Source organism: Saccopteryx leptura, chromosome 7 (assembly GCF_036850995.1).
Source record: "Saccopteryx leptura isolate mSacLep1 chromosome 7, mSacLep1_pri_phased_curated, whole genome shotgun sequence".
NCBI lineage: Eukaryota > Metazoa > Chordata > Mammalia > Chiroptera > Emballonuridae > Saccopteryx > Saccopteryx leptura.
Window position 1 is genome coordinate 17,655,110 of NC_089509.1, and position 26,068 is coordinate 17,681,177.

General features: G+C 40.9%; 1 protein-coding gene across 1 annotated transcript in view; it reads right to left on the bottom strand.

Annotated features, from left to right (window-relative positions):
* TMEM163 (transmembrane protein 163) overlaps positions 1–26,068 on the bottom strand; it is a 311,155-nt gene that overhangs the window by 92,077 nt on the left and 193,010 nt on the right. The gene's annotated exons all lie outside the window — the stretch shown is intronic.

Genomic DNA, 26,068 nt, shown 5'->3' on the forward strand with positions numbered 1-26,068 from the left:
ATCAGACTAAGAAGTTTTTGCTCAGCAAGAGAAACTGATAACAAAATAAACAGAAAGCCAACTAAATGGGAAATGATACTTTCAAACAACAGCTCAGATAAGGGCCTAATATCCAAAATACACAAAGAACTCATAAAACTCAACAACAAACAAACAAACAATCCAATAAAAAATGGGAAGAGGACATGAACAGACACTTCTCCCAGGAAGAAATACAAATGGCCAACAGATATATGAAAAGATGCTCATCTTCGTTAGTTATAAGAGAAATGCAAATCAAAACTGCAATGAGATACCACCTCACACCTGTTAGATTAGCTATTATTAACAAGACAGGTAATAACAAATGTTGGAGAGGCTGTGGAGAAAAAGGAACCCTCATCCACTGTTGGTGGGAATGTAAAGTAGTACAACCATTATGGAAGAAAGTATGGTGGTTCCTCAAAAAACTGAAAATAGAACTACCTTATGACCCAGCAATCCCTCTACTGGGTATATACCCCCAAAACTCAGAAACATTGATACGTAAAGACACATGCAGCCCCATGTTCATTGCAGCATTGTTCACAGTGGCCAGGACATGGAAACAACCAAAAAGTCCGTCAATATTGACTGGATAAAGAAGATGTGGCACATATACACTATGGAATACTACTCAGCCATAAGAAATGATGACATCGGATCATTTACAGCAAAATGGTGGGATCTTGATAACATTATACGAAGTGAAATAAGTAAATCAGAAAAAAACAGGAACTGCATTATTCCATACGTAGGTGGGACATAAAAGTGAAACTAAGAGACATTGATAAGAGTGTGGTGGTTACGGGGGGATGGGGGAGAGAAAGAGGGAAAGGGGGAGGGGGAGGGGCACAAAGAAAACTAGATAGAAGGTGACAGAGGACAATCTGACTTTGGGTGATGGGTATGCAACATAAGTGAACAACAAGATAACCTGGAGTTGTTATCTTTGAATATATGTATCCTGATTTATTGATGTCGCCCCATTAAAAATAAAATTATTAAAAAAAAAAAGAAAAAAAAAGTAGCTAATGTGCAAATGTATTTTCTCGCACAATAAAATTTCCCAGTACACACACGCTCCCCCTGCCTTTGAAATGGGCCAAATATACAGTTCAGGATCCACAGACAAACTGATTTATAGACACGTTTGCACTTCTTCGACCACGCCTTGACTCTTTCTGGCCTGAGCTCCAACAGCATTTATCAGCTGATATCATAGTCGGTTTGGTGTAGAGAGGGGTGTAAGGGGTCACATATTTGTTTGGCTTTGCCATTTTAAATCCCCCTTTTTAAATGCTATGGAAGTACGGTCCGTGGCTAATATCCTAAAGCCCTCGTGGCAGAGTTCCTCCCGCAGGCACCACTTCCCTTGGGGGTGAACGGCAGAAAGGCCATGGACAGCGGCTGAGCACGGTGAGGTGGGGTGGGCCAGGCCTCGTGCCCAGACAGACAAGAAGCACCAGGACTGTGCGATCCTTCCGGGTCAGGCCATTCCTCCTGGACCGTCCAGGGACTGGGCGTGATGACACACGCAGAAGCTCGTTTCTTTCTCCTGACACCTTTCATTAGCCATATTTCCCCCCTAAGCTCCTGTGCTTTTGACAGGGTGTGATACTTGCAAAATGTGGATTTGATAATAAGAAATGTGTGTCGGATCCTGAACGTGCCTGCCACTGCCTCCAACAATCGGGTTTCTGGAAATGCAGAACCGCAGTTAATTACGCGAAGGGCCGACCCAGCCTTGTGTAGTCTATTGTTTGAAAGCCTGTCCCTGGCTTTAGTTCCTCATGATATTCAGGAAAGCAACCTCATACAGACCTGCAGCTGTGCCCTCCCAGCAAAGGGAAGGGCGCTGGGGGAACACTGCTGGCTCGATGTGCATATAAACTAGGTGAGCTTACCATTTCCTGCATGCTCTCCTGCTTTTGTAGCTGGCCATGTTTGCAACCGCAATGGTCACCTCAGGAAGGAACAACCCCAATTACAGATGAGCGGCAAACAACAGCCCCACCATGCTTGGGGACTGACAGGTCTCCTGTGCCAGGCACACTCTGGCCCACAAACCAGCTTTCACCCTCATTCAGAATACAGATTGGGACAGGATAAATGAATGGGTTCTTAAACTCGTGGTTTAGTTGTCTCTTATTCAAGAAAAAAAGTACCCATTATTTCAAACACAGGGACTAAAGGAACATATGAAGTGGTGTACAGATTCGTGCACAAGCAGTAAATGACATCACAGCTTAGAACAGCCAAAGCTGGAACCACTCTGGTTTCCTAACAGGAGGCTGCAAAGTACGTTATCATATAGCCAACAGCAGAACTCCATGAGACCGGCAAAATGAGTGGATTAGATATACAGACAGGAGGTTTACCAACGTCCTTGGTTTTGTGTGAGGGGAAAGCAGCAGCATCCAGAACAGTATGTACGGAAAAATCGTATTTCATTCACAGAGTCATGTGTGTGCATCTGTGTGTATAAAACATATGGGTGCACCTGACCTGTGGTGGTGCAGTGGATAAAGCGTCGACCTGGAAATGCTGAGGTCGCCGGTTCGAAACCCTGGGCTTGCCTGGTCAAGGCACATATGGGAGTTGATGCTTCCAGCTCCTCCCCCCTTCTTTCTCTGTCTCTCCTCTCTCTCTCTCTCTCTCTGTCTCTACCTCTCCTCTCTGAAAAAAAAATGAATAAATTAAAAAAAATAAAGCATATGGGTGCATTATATTTTATTTACATAGATTTTGGAAGCAGACACACTGAACTATTCAGTATGATTATCCTTTATGAGGTGGGGGGTAACGAAAGGATGACAGCAAGTATAAATACAGGAAACTTTCACTTTCAAATTCCTATTAATCTAAATATATTTATTCTACAGATATGCACCACGACTGTAATCAGTGAAATGAATAAAAATATTTTCATTTTTAAAGGGCCTTGTTCATTTACAAGAATAGCAGGAGTCCCTCATGATGGACCACCTGAGCTCTCTGACATTAATTATATAATCAGATCACTCACCCTCAGCTTAATAACTTGCCCATGGCTTCCCACCGCTCTCATAATCAACACTCCTCCCCAGAGCCCCAGAGCGCTGGCCGCCTCCCAGCTCCATCTCGCCTGTGCCTCTCCCTGACTGGGTCCAGCCACAGGCACCTATTTCTCTGACCCTCACACACTTCAAGCTGGTCTGGGCCTTTGTTTGCACCAACCCCCCTGTCCAGAAATGCTTTTTCTTCGGCTCCTTCCTCCCATCTGAAGTGTCAGCACTGGGACCATGAGTCCCAGCTTCTAACTTCAGAGGCACCCTCCTCACACCTTGTCACACTGTCCCGCCTGGTTTTCTTTACAGCTCTTCTCGCTGCAGTTACATTATCGTTGACCTCCTCGTAGGCCCACAGGAAGCGGAGCTGGCTTCTCGCTTGTTACCAGTATCGGGAAGAGTGCCTGGCAGAGTGGAGTCTCAATAACTCGTTGTTGAGTCAACCAATACCTAACAGAGTCAGGTGTTAGAAAATGCATCGTCTGATAGATTATCTGATCAGTAACACTGGACTTTTTTCAAAACAAATTTTACCTTCTCACATACGAAACAAGATACATACTAAATTAACAGAATAGGTACCTAACTAGAAACCAGATGCCTAGATCATCATTCAACATCCAGAAATGCAGATTATAGAGAGTTCAAAATAAGGATGAAATTCAGATTCACGGATATTTTATGAAGCCCTCAAGATACTGATCGACAAATCCTTCCTCTGTTCGGAAAAGGTAGGACAGCAGTCTCTCCAGGCCCTTTCCTGAGTCGTCAATCCGAAAAGCCAGATGAACCCAGAGGAAGAGCAGACAGTCAGGCTGTGCTTCACTAGCGGCAGGAGAACAGCCCACTCACGATAGGGGAAACGGGAAAATTGAGACACAGGGGGCCTCAATGTGTCCTTTCCCAAACTCCCATCTGTTCTCGCACACAGGAAGTGACAACAGACCCTTCACACTGCTACCATTTTTGGAGGGTTCTCAGTGTCAGACTCCAACATACACCCTCAGACACTAAAACAACTGCACCTCTGCTCACCTGGTTTCCCGTGATCTCTGCCTCAGTCACCTTGGGAGAGGACGAGATTTTGAACTTTGATTTAAAAGCTGGGAAGGTCAGAGTACAGTTTGTTTAGGGGACTTCCACCACTGACAACATTGGCACAAGGGTTTTCTCATTAAAATACATGCACAAAAAGAGGAAAAGACTTCTGGGCTGAAAATGCCAAGAGACAATTCTTGGTGGGGGCTAACACCTACATTAACGATCCCTTTGCAGCAGATAAAGCAGCAAACACAGCAAGGCTGCCTGTCCTTACAGCTGCCCTAGGACAGCTGCGGGGCTGAGGGAGGAAGGAGATGGGGGGTAGTCTGCCCTGTAAAGCTTGGAGGAAGGAGATGGGGGGGGGGGGTAGCCTGCCCTGTAAAGCTTGCAGCAACTTTCCTTTACATGCAGTGGGTCCTCCCAGGGATTTCCCACTCTGGTGGCCTGTGTTCAAGAATTTAAGTTAAAGGAGGAGGGGCAAATAGGAAGTTGTCCGTCCATAGGCATAAATTTTTAGTCATGCTAGATGATCAAGCTCTAAAGATCTGCTGTACATCGTGCCCTCAGAAACAACACTGCATTGCATACTTTCAAATTTGTTGAGTCTCCTGTTACATGTTCTTACTATAATAAAGATTTTTAATTAATAATTTAATTGTTTTAATAATATATTTTACTTTTAGGCATATAAATATTTTGTTACTTCTGTATTTATTATTATACATACATGTGTATCTATACGCATACACATACACACCTTTCAACTCTTCAAAACAAGTTCTGAGTCCTTTTCTTGACTGCCTCCAAGGCAGGTGAAACAGCAGTTTCACTTGAACCCAACAGATGAGGAAATGAAGGTGTAAGATAGTTACACTATGTGTAGCCGAAACAGACCTAAAATCTAGATTTTTTTTGCTTCTCAGGTTGGAAAAATGACTGTTGTCTGAGCTATAAGGAAAATGAGAGCTATCCAGCTGCCAGGCCCTCCAGCCAGCTGTGAAGCTGGCAGTGCCCTCCAGGGGCTGACTGAGGTGTGGGGCTGACCACAGCTGCTCTCTCCTGATGCCTCCTTACTGCCGGGTCCAGAGTCACCACTGGCATCAGCACATGACTCTACGGGCCTCTCCTCCAGCAGACTGCACAGCTCTGCCTCCAGTGAAGGCAGCCCCAGGCTTCGGGGGCCAGCAGGGCCCGGAGCAGATCAGCAGCGTCACCCCAGCTCTGCAACTCTGGGCAAGCTTCTCTCTCTCAGCTTCCGTTTCCTCGCCTATAAAATTGGAACTGTGACCCCTGTACCTCATAGGATTGTTTTGAAGATTAAGTGAGACAAGCATAAACAGTACTTAGCACAGTGCCCAGAGCGTGGGAAGAAAATCAGTAAATGAGACTATCCTAAGAGTTAAACTTTTAGACCAAAACCAATCAGAGATCAGAACAGGAATTCTACAAAAACCCCTCAGCCCCCAGGCCATGGTTTCTGCCAAACTATATAATACACAGCTGTATGTTCAGAACCTGTAGGAACTAGAAAATATAGAATTTAAAAAAAAGAACAGGAAGCCTCCTCCATTGATAGCAGATGATGACAGTATCCCATAACTAAAGCAGCAACTCATAAAACAGAAAGTGAGCTGGTCAACTAGGAAAATGCAAAAAGGTGGTTATAAATACGATGGGTCCCTCTAACATGTGCTGCCCAAAGGAGAGGAGTCTTAGCCAGGGCTCTGGCCTAAGGCTGGCTCCTTGTAGACCTGACAGCCTCTGCTATGCAGACAGATCAGGCTCAAATGTGAGACATGCAGTTACCATGTAATCCAGCAATTCTCCTCTTAGATATAAACTCAAGAAAAATGATAACATATTTCCACACAGACACTTGCACAACTTGTTCAAAACAGCCTTACTCATCATAGTAAAAAAGCAAAACAACCCAAATATCTGTTAACCGATGAAGGGGTAAGTTAAATATGGTATATCCTTATGATGAAGTATTACACAGCAATAAAAAGAAAGTAACCACTGCTACACGCTACAGTGTGGAGGAACGCTGAAAACATTTTGCTAAGTAGCAGATTAAGTGAAGGAAAGTGACATTTTCCTAAACCACAAAGGAGCACAGAGCATATGATTTTATTTACACAAAAGGTCCAGAATAGGCAAAACTGAAGGAACAGGCAGTAGATAAGAGGTTGCCTAGAGCGGGGGTGGGGTGGGGTGGGGTGGGGAGTGGGGTGGGAGAGGCTAAAGGGGGTGGGGCTTCGTTCTAGAGTACAGCTAGTGCTTGACTTACGACCACGATTGGTTTCAACAGACTGGTCGTAACATAATTTGGTTGTAAGTTGAGTAGGCTATATGTACAGTACTGTGAAATGATGTTATAAAAATCTTTAAGTCATATTTTATCATAATTTTCTATCATTGTTATATATCATAATTTTCTTTGTTCATTTTATGCTATTTGTATCATCTCTACACCATTTTGTTTCTTATTTTTATATTCATCAGGTTTAAGTAAAACACTACATTACCAGTACAACTGGTTTAATATTTGCAAAGACAATTTCCTCTTGGTAGACATCTTGGAAGGGGTTTGATGAAAAATATCCAAGACACAAAACACAAATTGCTGTACTGAGTCTGGGATAACAGTTGAAATGGTGCACGCGGAGATGGTGGTGCTGCCAGAAGCTGGTCCGCACTGTCAGATGCCCACCTGGGCAACGCTTGCGCTGCTAGACGCGGAGCAGTCATGGCTAGCGATTGTGGTCGTAAAGTCGAATGGCCGTACGTTGCATAGGTCATAAGTCGATCAATATTTGTAATGAAAATGCTCTAAAATTGATGGAGGTGACAGACGCATAATTCTGAGAATAAATGAAAAGCCACTGACCTGAACACTTTCAGTGCATAAACTATATGCAATTTGAATTATATTTTAATAAAGCCTTTTTTAAAAAAAGAAAATACTTACCTCTACTTGCCTACTGTTAAAAAATAGCCCCCATTAATCATTTACCTACTGTATACCAAATACTGAGCCAAGAAACTTACTCATATTTCGTCACTTGTCTCTCATAACGAGGTTATGAGGTGGGCTGAAACTATTAAAAAAACCTCAAGTATTCCTTTATATTCCTTTAGACACCTTCTATTTAGTGACATGAAGAAGCTGAAGTGTACCTAGAGAGATGCCCGTAAAACCATGCTAACTAGAAGCTTCACAGGTGCAACTATTTAGAGAAAGGCACAAAAGGGGGAGAAGAAATACCAGGATGACAATCTGTGCTATTTTATGAGTCCACAGAGGAAGGTGACGCGCTACACTGTGGTGGGAAGTAACTATGGAAAGCACCCGGGGGTGGTGTCAGGACCACTGTGCGCTGCAGGACAGACATGGCATGGCGGTGTCAACACAGAGGAGACGGGACCTTCTTCTGTGTCCCTGCTGCCTTCTATACTCCCCCCAAGGGAGAAGAGCGTGCTGGACAGGACTGCCAGCAGAACCGATGTACACCGTGAAATATTTTTCAGGAATTGCAAAGTGTATTGAGAAGAAAGTCATCATCAGCTAGTATTGATTAGCAGTCAATGGCAAGTACTATGCAAAATCAAATTGAGTTTAAAATGTTCAACAGCTAATAAGTTGGACAAGATCTGAACACTGAAGGGAGAAGAACTATGAGCCATGATAACTCTGACCCTAAAAGCTCAAAGACAAGTATGGAGAAAGCAAGCTCATAGCTCTCCTCTGACGACAGGACCTTCAGAGAAGAAAGAACCCGCCAAACCTCCTGCTGGGGGGGGGGGGGGGAGGCACAGAGCGAAAAGGCCCTGGTTCTGAGCTACCTCACATCCCACATCAGAGAGGGCTCCTGAACTAAGTGCATTCACCTCAAAGCACAGCCATGAGAGGAAGATGGAAGGATGAAGACACTGTGACTTCCAAAGGGTGCCCATCCTCAGGGTGACACGCCCACAGTGCCCGGCCCTGGTGTTCTCAGGGACAGAAGACTCTCCATGCAGCAAAGCCTTCCCTGGCCGCAGGTGCCAGAGGAACGGACAAAGCCATGGACGATGATGGGCTCCTACTACTTAATGGTCAAGCCCCCAGTCCAGGGCCAAGGAGTCCCCACCCAGCTGCCAGCATGGCCTGAAAACAGGAATTTCAGTTGTCCAGGCTGCAGCTAAGACAAACGGTCCTCACTGGTAAGGCCTTTGAGACATGGGACGGCTGGGAGCTTGTCAATGGCAACCATTTGCCAGGGGACCTGGGACATGAATGCCAGCTGCCGGGAATTGCCAACCGCACCCCTAGACTGCTTTACCCGGAAGGTTTTCCATGTCTAGCCAACGGACCACCATTTCCCCGCCTTGCAGACTTAGAACCAAAGCCCAGGACTGCTTTCCAAGTTGGATAATTTTGTAGCTCTTAATGCCTCTGGATCCATAATCACTTTCCCTCTACCTTCAATTAAGTCTGGGTTGCAGCTCATTGGTAGGAAAGGGCATTCCCACTAGGAAGTGGGGTAGGGGTGGGAGGAGACAAATAGTTTGATAAAACCAAGACACACAAGTGATCATTTGGGAAGGTAACATTGCATTATGGTCACAAGCAAATTTCAGAGCAAGAAGGACTAGGTTTAAGCCCCAGCTGTATCCATTACTAGCCATGAATCCTCAGGAATAGTATTTACCTTCTCTACCAGGTGTTAAAGAATACATCTACCTAACAGCCCAGCATGACACCCGGCAGAAAGCAGGTGCTCAGTAAACACATAGTATCATCACCTTCTTAAAGGATATCGAAACATTCCATAAGACAAAGGGGTTCCATAGCTCAATCTTTCATTCTGCAACTCTAATGAACACCTACTAAGTACCAAACATTAGCCTAGCGGATAAAAAGTCTTGGGAATGAAAAGAGTAAGACAGTTAAAGTTTTGTGATAGCAATGGGTGTTAAAAACACCATTATATAGAGATGACGTCAGAGTAATGGCGGGGTAGGAAGCAATACCGATAAATCTCCCCCAAAACCCAACAAGATCTTCAACCAGAAACAGAAAAACCTATACTTGGAGCCTCCAGATGCTTCGCAATACACCCAAAGGTATGGTCGAGTGAAAAATTCGCTAAATATATAACCAAACTCCGAAGGAATTAGGGAGTAAGAAATGATCCGCCTTCCTCACTAACCTAAACAGGGCGGCTTTCTCTGGTAACTGTGAATATAGAAACTGAGGCGGGCAAAGGGGGTGAACAGATCCAGGCCGCGGCACAAACGGCCGAACCAGGCTGTGGCACGGAGATCCAAGTCGAGGAAAAACTGATCCTGTGGCAACCCGGGCAATACAAGCTAACACTCGCGCCAAACCCAAACAAAGAAAGACAAGCGGGGCAGCCATTTTACCCGATCTCCTGGTCGGTGCGCAGTTAGTGGGCGAGAGATTCCTTCCTAAGCCCCGGGAGTGGGTGCCCGTGTTACCCCACAGAGAGGCAGAGTCAGAGGCCTTTCTGTGGGCGAAAGCAGAATCTCTGGGCAGCCCCAGTGCCCTGGGAAAGCCGCGCACGGGAGGGAGCAAGAACCAATTCCAACTGTGGAAATTTTCCGTGCTGGTGGGGGTTTCACTCAGAGGGAAACGCGACCGGCCTCATATCCTGGTCTGCACACGCAGATAGGGAGTGAGAGATTCCTCCGAGTGCCTCGGCAGTGCGAGCCCGTGTTATCGCACAGAGGGGCAGAGTCAGGGGCCTTTGTGTGGGCCAAAGCGGAATCTCGGGCCGCCCCAGCGCCTTGCAAAAGCCACGCACGGGGACGGAGCGAGAGCCAATTCCAACACTGCAACTTTTCCAGGCGGTTGAGGGTTTCACTCAGAGCGTGAGACTGCTGGCCGGATATCCTGGTCTGCGCACGCAGAAAGTGAGCGAGAGTTTCCTCCAAGCGCCCCGGAAGTGGGCGCCCGCCTGTGTTACCGGACAGAGTGGCAGAGCCAGAGGTCTTTGAGTGGGCGGAAAGCCCGCCTGATTATGCTAGCAGCTCTGACTGACTGAGCCTTACCCAGAGCCCTGTGCTGAGTGGAAATAGAGTGGGGAGTTGCCAGCTCTTTGAGCCTCTTACTATCCAGGCAGAGGCAGCAGCAACCCCATAGCTGGATTCTCAGGCTACTAATTGAGGAAGGAAAGACTAGGAGAAAGGCTCCAGGAACAAGGACTCTCTCACTGTCGGAGCCTATAAATGCTAATGAGCCTCGACTGCCAACGAGACTAAAGCACAATACATGACATTGCCATAGAGACTTATCAACTGCAAACCTCTACCTGAGCGTGCCAAAGGGGCAGAACCCGGGGTACAGAGTCACCAACCAGGAAGAGGGAGAGAAAAGAAAAAGCAAGAAGATAACCTCTCAAAATCAAGAATAATCTGCAGACTTTATAACCTATCCCATTTTATTATATTTGTTCGTTTTGTTTCTCTAATCTTCATTCTTGATACTTTTTTTCCTCCTCCAATTTGGCCAATTAACTCTCTGCCGGTCTTACTCTCTCCTCTCCTTGAACTACACTACCCATAAGTGTTACATCTCCCATTATCTTTTCTTTCCTCTTCCTTTCTCTCTATGAGGGTTGCACTCCAAAACCCTTAACTCTCTCTCTCTCTTTCTCTCTCTCCTTTTTTTTTCTTCTTTTTGCGGTTCTCTCTTTTTTTCTCTCTCTCTCTTTCTTTTCTCCCTCTATATTAGTTTCTTCCTTTCTCCTTTACATCTCCTCTCATTCAAATCTCAATGACAAACAAATGATCTTATCTGGGACTCAAACTTATGTTTGTGGCATTTTGGGGTTTTTTTACTTCACCTTTTTAACTCACTAGCAGTGCTCCCATCCCTGGCTCTCCATTTTATCTAGTTCTTGTTCCACTAAATACAATAGTAATTTTTTAATTTGTCCCCCCATTTTTCTGTTTTCCTCTTATTCCTCTCATCATAACTCTTAGACAACCAACACCTAAAAGCAAATCATTTTATTCTTGACCCAAAATTTTTCCTTATTTGCTTTTTGTGGGTCCATACCCCCCCTTTTTTTTCTTTTTTTTTTTTTTCTTTTTTTCTTTTTTTTGCCCCTTTATTACTTTTTCGTAATTCAGGCCCTCCATCACAGGCATTGTTTGTTATAATTCACAGTTCACCACAAGATTTTCTCAAGAAAGAGGGGAGAGGAGAGGAGAGGAAAAAAAGGAGGGGGGGAATAATTTCCTTTTTTAAAAATTTTTATTTTATTTTATTTTTCTTTATTTCATTATTAATTTTTTTTTAAAAAAAACAACTCTTTGATTTTTTATTTTTTTATTTTTTTTAACTTTTTATTCTTTATTAAATCTCATTAATACTATCAACAAAACCACCCTCAGATGCCATTAAGGAAGAGAAAATCGAATATCATGGATACAAAAGAAAGAGAGGTAACACAGCTAGATGAGGAAAAATCTATGGAGAAAAAATTTAATATATTGGAAACCTTGGAGCTAAATGACAGAGAATTCAAGATAGAAATCCTAAAAATCCTCCGAGATATACAAGAAAACACAGAAAGTCAATTTAGGGAGCTCAGAAAACAACTCAATGAACACAAAGAATATATGTCCAAGGAAATTGAAACTATAAAAAAAAATCAAACAGAGATGAAAAACTCAATTCACGAGCTGAAAAACGAAGTAACAAGCTTAACTAATAGAACAGGTCAGAGAGAAGAGAGGATTAGTGAAATAGAAGACAAGCAACTTGAGGCACAACAGAGAGAGGAAGAAAGAGACTCAAAAATTAAAAAAAAATGAGATAGCCCTACAAGAATTATCTGACTACATCAAAAAGAATAACATAAGAATAATAGGTATATCAGAGGGAGAAGAGAGAGAAAATGGAATGGAGAACATACTCAAACAAATAATAGATGAGAACTTCCCAAGCCTGTGGAAAGAACTAAAGCCTCAAGTTCAAGAAGCAAACAGAACTCCGAGTTTTCTTAACCCCAACAAACCTACTCCAAGGCACATCATAATGAAATTGACACAAACCAACAGCAAAGAAAAAATTCTCAAGGCAGCCAGGGAAAAGAAGAATACAACATATAAAGGAAGGCCCATTAGATTATCATCAGATTTCTCAGCAGAAACTCTACAAGTTAGAAGAGAGTGGACCCCAATATTTAAAGTCCTGAAAGAGAGGAACTTTCAGCCACGAATACTATACCCATCAAAGCTATCCTTCAAATATGAAGGAGAAATAAAAACATTCACAGATACAGAAAAGATGAGGGAATTTATCATCAGAAAACCCCCACTCCAGGAATTACTAAAGGGGGTTCTCCAATCAGATACAAAGAACAAAAAAAAAAAAAAACAGAGCCACAAGTAAAAGCTTCAAGAAGAACACAATAAAACCAAATTTAAACTGTGACAACAACAAAAAGAAAGAGGGGGAGAAGATGGAGATTAACAGTAGCAAAGGGCGATGGAGTGCAAAAGTACTCACAAAATAGTTCGCTACAATGAACAGGATAGGGACCCTTTTCATTACTCAAAGGTAACCACCATTGAAAAAACCACCACAGAAGCACATGAGATAAAAAAGATACCAACAGAGGAAAGATGTATGGAATACAACCAAATAAAAACAAAAGATAGAAAAACGAAAGAGAAGGATCAAACAAGACACAAAACTAACAGAAAGCAAGATATAAAATGGCAATAGGGAACTCACAAGTATCAATAATTACACTAAATGTAAACGGATTAAACTCACCAATAAAAAGGCACAGAGTAGCAGAATGGATTAAAAAAGAAAATCCAACTGTATGCTGCCTACAGGAAACTCATCTAAGTAACAAGGATAAAAACAAATTCAAAGTGAAAGGCTGGAAAACAATACTCCAAGCAAATAACATCCAAAAAAAAGCAGGTGTAGCAATACTCATATCGGATAATGCTGACTACAAGACAGGAAAAGTACTCAGAGACAAAAATGGCCATTTCATCATGGCTAAGGGGACACTGAATCAAGAAGACATAACAATTCTTAATATATATGCACCAAACCAAGGAGCACCAAAATATATAAGACAACTACTTATTGATCTTAAAACAAAAACTGACAAAAATACAATCATACTTGGAGACCTCAATACACCGCTGACAGCTCTAGATCGGTCATCCAAACAGAGAATCAACAAAGACATAGTGGCCTTAAACAAAACACTAGAGCACCTGGATATAATAGACATCTACAGGACATTTCATCCCAAAGTGACTGAGTATACATTTTTCTCCAGTGTACATGGATCATTTTCAAGAATTGACCATATGTTGGGCCACAAAAGCAACATCAGCAAATTCAGAAAAATTGAAGTTGTACCAAGCATATTTTCTGATCATAAAGCCTTGAAACTAGAATTCAACTGCAAAAAAGAGGAAAAAAATCCCACAAAAATGTGGAAACTAAACAACATACTTTTAAAAAATGAATGGGTCAAAGAAGAAATAAGTGCAGAGATCAAAAGATATACACAGACTAATGAAAATGACAATACGACATATCAGAATCTATGGGATGCAGCAAAAGCAGTGATAAAAGGGAAGTTCATATCACTTCAGGCATATGAACAAACAAGAGAGAGCCCAAGTGAACCACTTAACTTCACACCTTAAGGAACTAGAAAAAGAAGAACAAAGACAACCCAAAACCAGCCGAAGAAAGGAGATAATAAAAATCAGAGCAGAAATAAATGAATTAGAGAACAGAAAAACTATAGAAAAAATTAATAGAACAAGGAGCTGGTTCTTTGAAAAGATCAAAATTGACAAACCCTTGGCAAGACTTACCAAGGAAAAAAGAGAAAGAACTCATATAAACAAAATCCAAAATGAAAGAGGAGAAATCACCACGGACACCGTAGATATACAAAGAATTATTGTAGAATACTATGAAAAACTTTATGCCACTAAATTCAACAACCTAGAAGAAATGAATAAATTCCTAGAACAATACAACCTTCCTAGACTGAGTCAAGAAGAAGCAGAAAGCCTAAACAGACCTATCAGTAGAGAAAAAATAGAAAAAACCATTAAAAACATCCCCAAAAATAAAAGTCCAGGCCCTGACGGCTATACTAGTGAATTCTATCAAACATTCAAAGAAGACTTGGTTCCTATTCTACTCAAAGTCTTCCAAAAAATTGAAGAAGAAGCAATACTTCCAAACACATTTTATGAGGCAAACATAACCCTCATACCAAAACCAGGCAAGGATGGCACAAAAAAAGAAAACTACAGACCAATATCTCTAATGAATACAGATGCTAAAATACTAAACAAAATACTAGCAAATCGAATACAACAACATATTAAAAAAATAATACATCATGATCAAGTGGGATTCATCCCAGAATCTCAAGGATGGTTCAACATACGTAAAACGGTTAACGTAATACACCATATCAACAAAACAAAGAACAAAACCACATGATCTTATCAATAGACGCAGAAAAGGCTTTCGATAAAATACAACACAATTTTATGTTTAAGACTCTCAACAAAATGGGTATAGAAGGAAAATATCTCAACATGATAAAGGCCATATATGATAAACCATCAGCTAACATCATATTAAATGGCACTAAACTGAAGGCTTTCCCCCTTAAATCAGGAACAAGACAGGGGTGTCCACTCTCTCCACTCTTATTTAATGTGGTACTAGAGGTTCTAGCCAGAGCAATCAGACAAGACAAAGAAATAAAAGGCATCCATATCGGAAAAGAAGAAGTAAAGGTATCACTTTTTGCAGATGATATGATCCTATACATGGAAAACCCCAAAGAATCCACAAAAAGACTACTAGAAACAATAAGCCAATACAGTAAGGTCGCAGGATACAAAATTAACATACAGAAGTCAATAGCCTTTCTATATGCCAATAATGAAACAATTGAGAACGAACTCAAAAGAATAATCCCCTTCACGATTGCAACAAAAAAAATAAAATACTTAGGAATAAACATAACAAAGAATGTAAAGGACTTATATAATGAAAACTATAAACCATTGTTAAGGGAAATCGAGAAAGATATAATGAGATGGAAGAATATACCTTGTTCTTGGCTAGGAAGAATAAATATAATCAAGATGGCTATATTACCCAAAGCAATATACAAATTTAATGCAATTCCCATCAAACTTCCAATGATGTTTTTTAAAGAAATAGAGCAAAAAATCATCAGATTTATATGGAACTATAAAAAACCCCGAATAGCCAAAGCAATCCTAAAGAAAAAGAATGAAGCTGGGGGCATTACAATACCTGACTTCAAATTATATTATAGGGCCACGACAATCAAAACAGCATGGTATTGGCAGAAAAATAGACACTCAGACCAATGGAACAGAATAGAAAGTCCAGAAATAAAACCACATATATATAGTCAAATAATTTTTGATAAAGGGGCCAACAACACACAATGGAGAAAAGAAAGCCTCTTCAATAAATGGTGCTGGGAAAACTGGAAAGCCACATGCAAAAGAATGAAACTGGACTACACTCTCTCCCCCTGTACAAAAATTAACTCAAAATGGATCAAAGATCTAAACATAAGACCTGAAACAATTAAGTACATAGAAGAAGACATAGGTACTCAACTCATGGACCTGGGTTTTAAAGAGCATTTTATGAATTTGACTCCACAGGCAAGAGAAGTGAAGGCAAAAATTAATGAATGGGACTACATCAGACTAAGAAGTTTTTGCTCAGCAAGAGAAACTGATAACAAAATAAACAGAAAGCCAACTAAATGGGAAAAGATATTTTCAAACAACAGCTCAGATAAGGGCCTAATATCCAAAATATACAAAGAACTCATAAAACTCAACAACAAACAAACAAACAATCCAATAAAAAAATGGGAAGAGGATATGAACAGACACTTCTCCCAGGAAGAAATACAAATGGCCAACAGATATATGAAAAGATGCTCATCTTCTTTAGCTATTAGAGAAATGCAAATCAAAACAGCAATGAGATACCACCTCACACCTGTTCGATTAGCTATTATTAGCAAGACAGGTAATAGCAAATGTTGGAGAGGCTGTGGAGAAAAAGGAACCCTCATCCACTGTTGGTGGGAATGTAAAGTAGTACAACCATTATGGAAGAAAGTATGGTGGTTCCTCAAAAAAACTGAAAATAGAACTACCTTATGACCCAGCAATCCCTTTACTGGGTATATACCCCAAAAACTCAGAAACATTGATACGTAAAGACACATGCAGCCCCATGTTTATTGCAGCATTGTTCACAGTGGCCAGGACATGGAAACAACCAAAAATCCCATCAATAGATGACTGGATAAAGAAGATGTGGCACATATACACTATGGAATACTATTCAGCCATAAGAAATGATGACATCGGAACATTTACAGCAAAATGTGGGATCTTGATAACATGATACGAAGCGAAACAAGTAAATCAGAAAAAACCAGGAACTGCATTATTCCATACGTAGGTGGGACATAAAAGTGAAACTAAGAGACATTGATAAGAGTGTGGTGGTTACGGGGGGGGAGGGGAGAATGGGAGAGGGAAAGGGGGAGGTGGAGGGGCACAAAGAAAACAAGATAGAAGGTGACAGAGGACAATCTGACTTTGGGTGATGGGTATGCAACATAATTGAACGACAAGATAACCTGGACTTGTTATCTTTGAATATATGTATCCTGATTTATTGATGTCACCCCATTAAAAAAATAAAATTATTAAATAAAAAATAAAAAAAACACCATTATATAAATTATAAATTTTTTTAATTTTTTTTTTTTTTTTTTTTTACAGAGACAGAGAGAGAGAGTCAGAGAGAGGGATAGACAGGGACAGACAGACAAGAATGGAGAGATGAGAAGCATCAATCATTAGTTTTTCGTTGCGCATTGTAACACCTTAGTTGTTCATTGATTGCCTGCTCATACATGCCTTGACCGCGGGCCTTCAGCAGACCGAGTAACCCCTTGCTCAAGCCAGCGACCTTGGGCTCAAGCTGGTGAGCTTTTTTTTTTTTTTTTTTTCCTTTTTTTTTTATTTCTGAAGCTGGAAACGGGGAGAGACAGTCAGACTCCCACATGTGCCTGACCTGGATCCATCCGGCACGCCCACCAGGGGCGATGCTCTGCCCACCAGGGGGCGATGCTCTGCCCCTCTGGGGCGTCGCTCTGCCGTGATCAGAGCCACTCTAGCGCCTGGGGCAGAGGCCAAGGAGCCATCCCCAGCGCCTGGGCCATCTTTGCTCCAATGGAGCCTCGGCTGCGGGAGGGGAAGAGAGATACAGAGAGGAAGGGGGGGGGGGTGGAGAAGCAAATGGGCGCTTCTCCTATGTGCCCTGGCTGGGAATCAAACCCAGGTCCCCCGCACGCCAAGCCGACGCTCTACTGCTGAGCCAACCGGCCAGGGCCAAGCTGGTGAGCTTTTGCTCAAACCAGATGAGCCCGCACTCAAGCTGGCGACCTCGGGGCCTCGAACCTGGGTTCTCTGCATCACAGTCCGACGCTCTATCCACTGTGCCACCGCCTGGTCAGGCAACCAATATATAAATTATAAAGATAATTAACTCTATGAAAGAAAAAAACATGACACTGATTAAAAAAAATACAGGTGACAGGGGACAACAGAGGAAGGACCTGGTCAATTGTTAAGTTGTACTTCCTTCGTCACCTAAATTCTAGTAGCCAGAGTCTAGGAAATGTCACAAAATGGAAATAAAAGGCTTCTCATTCCCATCTGAAATTCTGGCAGCCCATTTCCTGAAAGGAATACGTATGACGCAAAAGCACATGAGAATGTGCTCAACTACACCAACAACTAAGAAATGCACATCACCACGGAGAATTCAGTTTTGCACCTGGACAAGTAGCTAAGGTCAAAAAGAACTGTAAGATATTAAGAATTAACAGTAGGAGTGACGTCACGGAAATGGCGCCGTGAGAAGCGCGTCCGACAGATCTCCCCAAAATCACAACAAATTTATCAACTAGAAACAGGAAAATTTATCTTCGGAGCAAACTGAAAGCAAAAGGACTGTTATCGCTCGAATCTGAGAGATGAGGGTGTGGAGGAAGCTACCGCAGGGACGTTCATTCAAGCCGCGAGAAAGTTCGCTTGTGGTAAGTCATCCCGCACTCGGAAACCGCCGCCGCCGCCGCCGCCGCCGCCGCCGCCGCCAGCGGCCGCAGACAGTGCCCCGGTCGGTTGCAGAACGAGCGGCAAGCAGCTGCTGGCGCGCTCCCGGTCTGGTTGCAGACCGAGCACCGCTAAGTTCCCAGCGGCCCGCGCACGGGGAGCGGGAGAGGCCCCAGGGCGGTATTCCCTACTTGGGAGATTCTCTCCGCGGGCGGGGCACCTCACCCAGCCATTCAAGCTAACAATCAAGCGTTGGGGGAGGGGCGCGCACAGGCAGCCTGAAATACCTTCGGGAGCACAGCTGCGACCCAATTACTAAAATTAACTTAACCCGTGAAATCTGCGCACCCTCGGTTCTAATTGATAAGATCTCTCTCAGTTCACCGACCCAAGACAAGAGGCGTGATATTTTTTGGTACCTCTCGCTAAAGGGGCGGGGGCAACTTCTGATTGATAGAGCCTCCATATTCAGGGATAAACGCTAACAAGAAGGACTTGGCAGATAATAAGATCTATACCAAACTAGTCGCAAGCAGAGACTAGTACCTCTTCTTACTGGCCAGAACAGGCTACAAAGTGTGGAAAGCCTGGGTTGAGAGGTCCAACGGAATGCTAGGCGCTGAACAATCACCTTGACAACAATTGACTCCCACCCCTGCCTGATTACACTGGAGGCCCTGACTGTCAGAGCCCTTCCCAGAACCTTGCACTGAGTGGGGATAGAGTGGGGATTTCCCAGCTCTGTGAGCCTCTTACTCCCCAGGCAGAAGCAGTGGCAGCCTTGTGGCTGGATCGCCAGGCTGCTGGTTCGGGAGGGGGGGACTGGGAGAGAGAATCCACGAAGGCGAACTCTCTCGTCGTTAGACCCTGCAGACGCCGGCAGGCCTTGATTACCAGCAAGACTAAAGCCAACTGTGTGACATTGCCGTAGAACCCCATCAACTGCAAGTCCCTACCTGGGTGTGGCGCAGGGGCAGGGCCTGGGGTGCAGAGTCGCCGACCGGGAAGAGGGAGAGAGGAGAAGGAGGAAGAGGTTGACATCTCAAAATCAGGAAAAATCCACAGACTTTGCAGCTTGTTCCACTGGTTTTTTTTTGTTTTGTTTTTTGTTGTTTGTTCCTTCTATCTTATTGTCTTTATTTCCTCCACCTCAGTCCTTCTATTCTCTGCCCATCTTATGCTTCCCTTTTCTTGAACTACACTACCCATAAGTGTTACATTTTATTTCTCTTCTTCATCCTCACCCTCCTTTGGGGTTATACTCCAGGACACTTAATTCTCACTCTCTCCTCTTTTGTTTTTTTTTTGCCTTATTTTGTTTTTTTCTCTTGCTTTCTTATTTCTTCCTTCGTTTTTCTCTTTTTCTTATTTTTCCCTTTATATTCGTTTTTTCTTTTCTCGTTTTACTTTCCTCCCATTTAATCCTCAATCACGAACAAATTAGTTAATTTGGGACTCAAGGTTTTTTTTTTTTTTTTTTTTGGCTTTGTTTTTCTTTTTCGGTTTTGTTTTTGTTTTTTTTTCTGGTTGGTTTGTTTTTGTGGCATTTTGGGTCCTCCCAACCCAAGGTCTCCATTGTATTTGGTCTTTGCTCCACTTAATACAACGTATTTTTACTTATTATTTTTATTTTTTCTTCTTTATTATTCCTTTTTTTGTCCTTTTTTCTGGTTCCCTCTTCTCCCTCTCATTATATCTCTTGGTTGACCGTCACCTGCAGGCAGATCAACTTATGCTTGTCTAAGATTTTCTTCCTTTTTTTATTTTTAATTTTTTTTTTTTTTTTTTTTTTTTTTTTTTTTTGCCCCCTTGAACTCTTCACCGCAAACCAGGCCCTCCATTATAGGCACGATATTTCCCTGAGGAGGGGAGAGGAGGGAAGGGGAACAAAGAAAAAAAAAAAAAAGGGGGAAACAATAAATTATTACTGCTTTTTTTGTGGGGTGTTTTACCCTCTGGTTTTTTGTTTTTTTTGTTGTTGTTGTTTTTGTTTTTTTTGTTTTTGTTTTTGTTTTTGTTTTTTGTTTTTTACTTTTTACTCCTTATCAATTCTAATTAGTGCTATCAACAAGACCACCACCAGATGCCAATAAGAAAGAGGAAATCGAATATTATGGATACAAAAGAAAGAGAGGTAACACAAATAGATGTGGAAAAATCTATGGAGAAAAGACTTAACATATTGGAAGCCTTGGAGCTAAATGACAGAGAATTTAAAATAGAAATCTTAAAAATACTCAGAGATATACAAGAAAACACGGAAAGGCAATATAGGGAGATCAGAAAACAACTCAATGAACACAAAGAATATATTACCAAGGAAATTGAAACTATAAAAACAAATCAAACAGAAATGAAAAACTCAATTCACGAGCTGAAAAACGAGGTAACAAGCTTAGCTAGCAGAACAACCCAGATTGAAGATAGGATTAGTGAAATTGAAGACAAACAACTTGAGGCACAACAGAGAGAAGAAGAAAGAGACTCAAAAATAATAAAAAACGAGAAAGCCCTACAGGAATTATCTGACTCCATCAGAAAGAATAACATAAGAATAATAGGTATATCAGAGGGAGAAGAGAAAGAAAATGGAATGGAGAATATACTCAAACAAATAATAGACGAGAACTTCCCAAGCCTGTGGAAAGAACTAAAGCCTCAAATTCAAGAAGCAAACAGAACACCGAGTTTTCTTAACCCCAACAAACCCACTCCAAGGCACATCATAATAAAGATGACACAAACCAATGACAAAGAAAAAATTCTCAAGGCAGCCAGGGAAAAGAAGAGTACAACATATAAAGGAAGGCCTATTAGATTATCATCAGATTTCTCAGCAGAAACTCTACAAGCTAGAAGAGAGTGGACCCCAATATTTAAAGCCCTGAAAGAGAGGAACTTTCAGCCAAGAATACTATACCCATCAAAGCTATCCTTCAAGTATGAAGGAGATATAAAAACATTCACAAATACAGAAAAGATGAGAGAATTTATCACGAGAAAGCCCCCACTCCAGGAAATACTAAAGGGGGTTTTCCAACCAGATTCAAAGAACAAAAGAAAACAACACCACAAGTAACAGCTCCACCAAGAACACAATAAAACCAAACTTAAACTGTGACAACAAAGGAAAAAAAAAAGGGGGGAGAGAATGGAGATTAACAGTAGCAAAGGACGATGAAGTGCAGAAATACTTATAAGATAGGGTACTACAATGAATATGGTAGGTACCCTTTTCATTACTTAATGGTAACCACCCTAGAAAAAGCCACCACAAAAACACATGACTTAAAAAAGGTAGCAACAGAGGAAAGAAGTATGGAACACAAACAAACAGAAACAAATGATAGAAAAACAAAAGAGAAGAATCAAACTAGATACAAAACTAACAGAAAGCAATTTATAAAATGGCAGTAGGGAACCCACAAGTGTCAATAATTACACTAAATGTAAATGGATTAAACTTACCAATAAAAAGACACAGAGTAGCAGAATGGATTAAAAAAGAAAATCCAACTATATGCTGCCTACAAGAAACACATCTAAGCAACAAGGATAAAAACAAATTCAAAGTGAAAGGCTGGAAAACAATACTCCAAGCAAACAACACCCAAAAAAAAGCAGGTGTAGCAATACTCATATCTGATAATGCTGACTACAAGACAGAAAAAGTACTCAGAGACAAAAATGGTCACTTCATAATGATTAAGGGGACACTGAATCAAGAAGACATAGCAATCCTTAATATATATGCACCAAACCAAGGAGCACCAAAATATATAAGACAGCTACTTATTGACCTTAAAACAAAAACTAACAAAAATACAATCATACTTGGAGACCTCAATACTCCGCTGACGGCTCTAGATCGGTCATCCAAACAGAGAATCAATAAAGATATAGTGGCCTTGAACGAAATACTAGAACACCTGGATATGATAGACATCTACAGGACACTTCATCCCAAAGCGACAGAGTATACATTTTTCTCTAGTGTACATGGATCATTCTCAAGAATTGACCATATGTTGGGCCACAAAGACAATATCAGCAAATTTAGAAAAATTGAAATTGTACCAAGCATATTTTCTGATCATAAAGCCTTGAAACTAGAATTCAACTGCAAAAAAGAGGGGGAAAAAACCACAAAAATGTGGAAACTAAACAACATACTTCTAAAAAATGAATGGGTCAAAGAAGAAATAAGCGCAGAGATCAAAAGATACATACAGACAAATGAAAATGAAAATACGACATATCAGAATCTCTGGGATGCTGCAAAAGCAGTAATAAGAGGAAAGTTCATATCACTTCAGGCCTATATGAACAAACAAGAGAGAGCCGAAGTAAACCACTTAACTTCACACCTTAAGGAACTAGAAAAAGAAGAACAAAGACAACCCAAAACCAGCCGAAGAAAGGAGATAATAAAAATCAGAGCAGAAATAAATGAAATAGAGAACAGAAAAACTATAGAAAAAATCAATAAAACAAGGAGCTGGTTCTTTGAAAAGATCAACAAAATTGACAAACCCTTGGCAAGACTCACCAAGGAAAAAAGGCACAGGACTCAAATAAATAAAATCCAAAATGAAAGAGGAGAGATCACCACAGACATCATAGATATACAAAGAATTATTGTAGAATACTATGAAAAATTATATGCCACCAAATACAACAATCTAGAAGAAATGGATAAATTCCTAGAACAATACAACCTTCCTAGACTGAGTCATGAAGAAGCAGAAAGCCTAAACAGACCAATCAGCAGGGAGGAAATAGAAAAAACTATTAAAAACCTCCCCAAAAATAAAAGTCCAGGCCCAGACGGTTATACTAGTGAATTCTATCAAACATTCAAAGAAGACTTGGTTCCTATTCTACTCAAAGTCTTCCAAAAAATTGAAGAAGAAGGAATACTTCCAAACACATTTTATGAGGCCAACATAACCCTCATACCAAAACCTGGCAAGGATGGCACAAAGAAAGAAAACTACAGACCAATATCTCTAATGAATACAGATGCTAAAATTCTAAACAAAATACTGGCAAACCGAATACAACAACATATTAAAAAAATAATACATCATGATCAAGTGGGATTCATCCCAGAATCTCAAGGATGGTTCAACATACGCAAAACGGTTAACGTAATACACCATATCAACAAAACAAAGAACAAAAACCATATGATCTTATCAATAGATGCAGAAAAGGCTTTTGATAAAATACAACACAATTTTATGTTTAAGACTCTCAACAAAATGGGTATAGAAGGAAAATATCTCAACATGATAAAGGCCATATATGATAAACCATCAGCCAACATCATTTTAAATGGCATAAAACTGAGGACTTTCTACCTTAAATCAGGAACAAGACAGGGTTGTCCACTCTCTCCACTCTTATTTAATGTGGTGCTAGAAGTTCTGGCCAGAGCAATCAGACAAGACAAAGAAATAAAAGGCATCCATATTGGAAAAGAAGAAGTAAAGGTATCACTTTTTGCTGATGATATGATCCTATACATCGAAAACCCGAAGGACTCCACAAAAAGATTATTAGAAACAATAAACCAATACAGTAAGGTCGCAGGATACAAAATTAACATACAGAAGTCCATAGCCTTTCTCTATGCCAACAATGAAATATTAGAAAACGAATTCAAAAAAATAATCCCCTTCACGATTGCAACAAAAAAAATAAAATACCTAGGAATAAACATAACAAAGAATGTAAAGGACCTATATAATGAAAATTACAAAGCATTGTTAAGAGAAATCGAAAAAGATACAATGAGATGGAAAAATATTCCTTGTTCTTGGATAGGAAGAATAAATATAATCAAAATGGCCATATTACCCAAAGCAATATACAAATTTAATGCAATTCCCATCAAAATCCCTATGGGATTTTTTAAAGAAATGGAGCAAAAAATCATCAGATTTATATGGAACTATAAAAAACCCCAAATAGCCAAAACAATCCTAAGGAAAAAGAATGAAGCTGGGGGCATTACAATACCTGACTTTAAACTATATTATAGGGCCACAATAATCAAAACAGCATGGTATTGGCAGAAAAATAGACACTCAGACCAATGGAACAGAATAGAAAGCCCAGAAATAAAACCACATATATATGGTCAAATAATCTTTGATAAAGGGGCCAACAACACACAATGGAGAAAAGAAAGCCTCTTCAACAAATGGTGTTGGGAAAACTGGAAAGCCACATGCAAAAGAATGAAACTCGACTACAGCCTGTCCCCGTGTACTAAAATTAATTCAAAATGGATCAAAGACCTAAATATAAGACCTGAAACAATAAAGTACATAGAAGAAGACATAGGTACTAAACTCATGGACCTGGGTTTTAAAGAACATTTTATGAACTTGACTCCAATGGCAAGAGAAGTGAAGGCAAAGATAAATGAATGGGACTACATCAGAATAAAAAGTTTTTGCTCAGCAAGAGAAACTGATATAAAAATAAACAGACAGCCAACTAAATGGGAAATGATATTTTCAAACAACAGCTCAGATAAGGGCCTAATTTCCAAAATTTACAAAGAACTCATAAAACTCAACAACAAACAAACAAACAATCCAATAAAAAAATGGGAAGAAGACATGAATAGACACTTCTCCCAGGAAGAGATACAAATGGCCAACAGATATATGAAAAAATGCTCAGCTTCATTAGTTATTAGGGAAATGCAAATCAAAACTACAATGAGATACCACCTCACCCCTGTTAGATTAGCTATGATCAACAAGACGGGTAATAGCAAATGTTGGAGAGGCTGTGGAGAAAAAGGAACCCTCATTCACTGTTGGTGGGACTGTAAAGTAGTACAACCATTATGGAGGAAAGTATGGTGGTTCCTCAAAAAACTGCAAATAGAACTACCTTATGACCCAGCAATCCCTCTACTGGGTATATACCCCAAAACCTCAGAAACATTGATACGTGAAGACACATGTAGCCCCATGTTCATTGCAGCACTGTTCACAGTGGCCAAGACATGGAAACAACCAAAAAGCCCTTCAATAGAAGACTGGATAAAGAAGATGTGGCACATATACACTATGGAATACTACTCAGCCATAAGAAACGATGACATCAGATCATTTACAGCAAAATGGTGGGATCTTGATAACATTATAAGGAGTGAAATAAGTAAATCAGAAAAAAACAAGAACTACATGATTCCATACATTGGTGGAACATAAAAATGAGACTAAGAGACATGGACAAGAGTGTGGTGGTTACCAGGGGTGGGGGGAGGGAGAACAGGGGGAGAGTTAGGGGGAGGGGGAGGGGCACAGAGAACTAGATAGAGGGTGGCGAAGGACAATCTGACTTTGGGCGAGGGGTATGCAACATAATTTAATGACAAAATAACCTAGACATGTTTTCTTTGAATATATGTACCCTGATTTATTGATGTCATCCCATTACCATTAATAAAAATTTATTTAAAAAAAAAAAAAAAAAAAAAAAAAAAAAGAACTGTAACACTTAGAGCTGGCACAAGTGATTCAGCAAACATCTTAACACCCGCCGGTGGGAATATAAGTCAGTGCGACGTTTTGGAGCATAATGTGACACTGGGCATCAAAACGGTGTTAGCAAATTCGCTGACCCAGACTTCCAGTAATGTGCCCTAAAGAAATAAAGGACAAATATTAAAATACAAATGTGTAAAGACAATTATTTCAAAGGTTTATAACCCCGAGACATTGGAA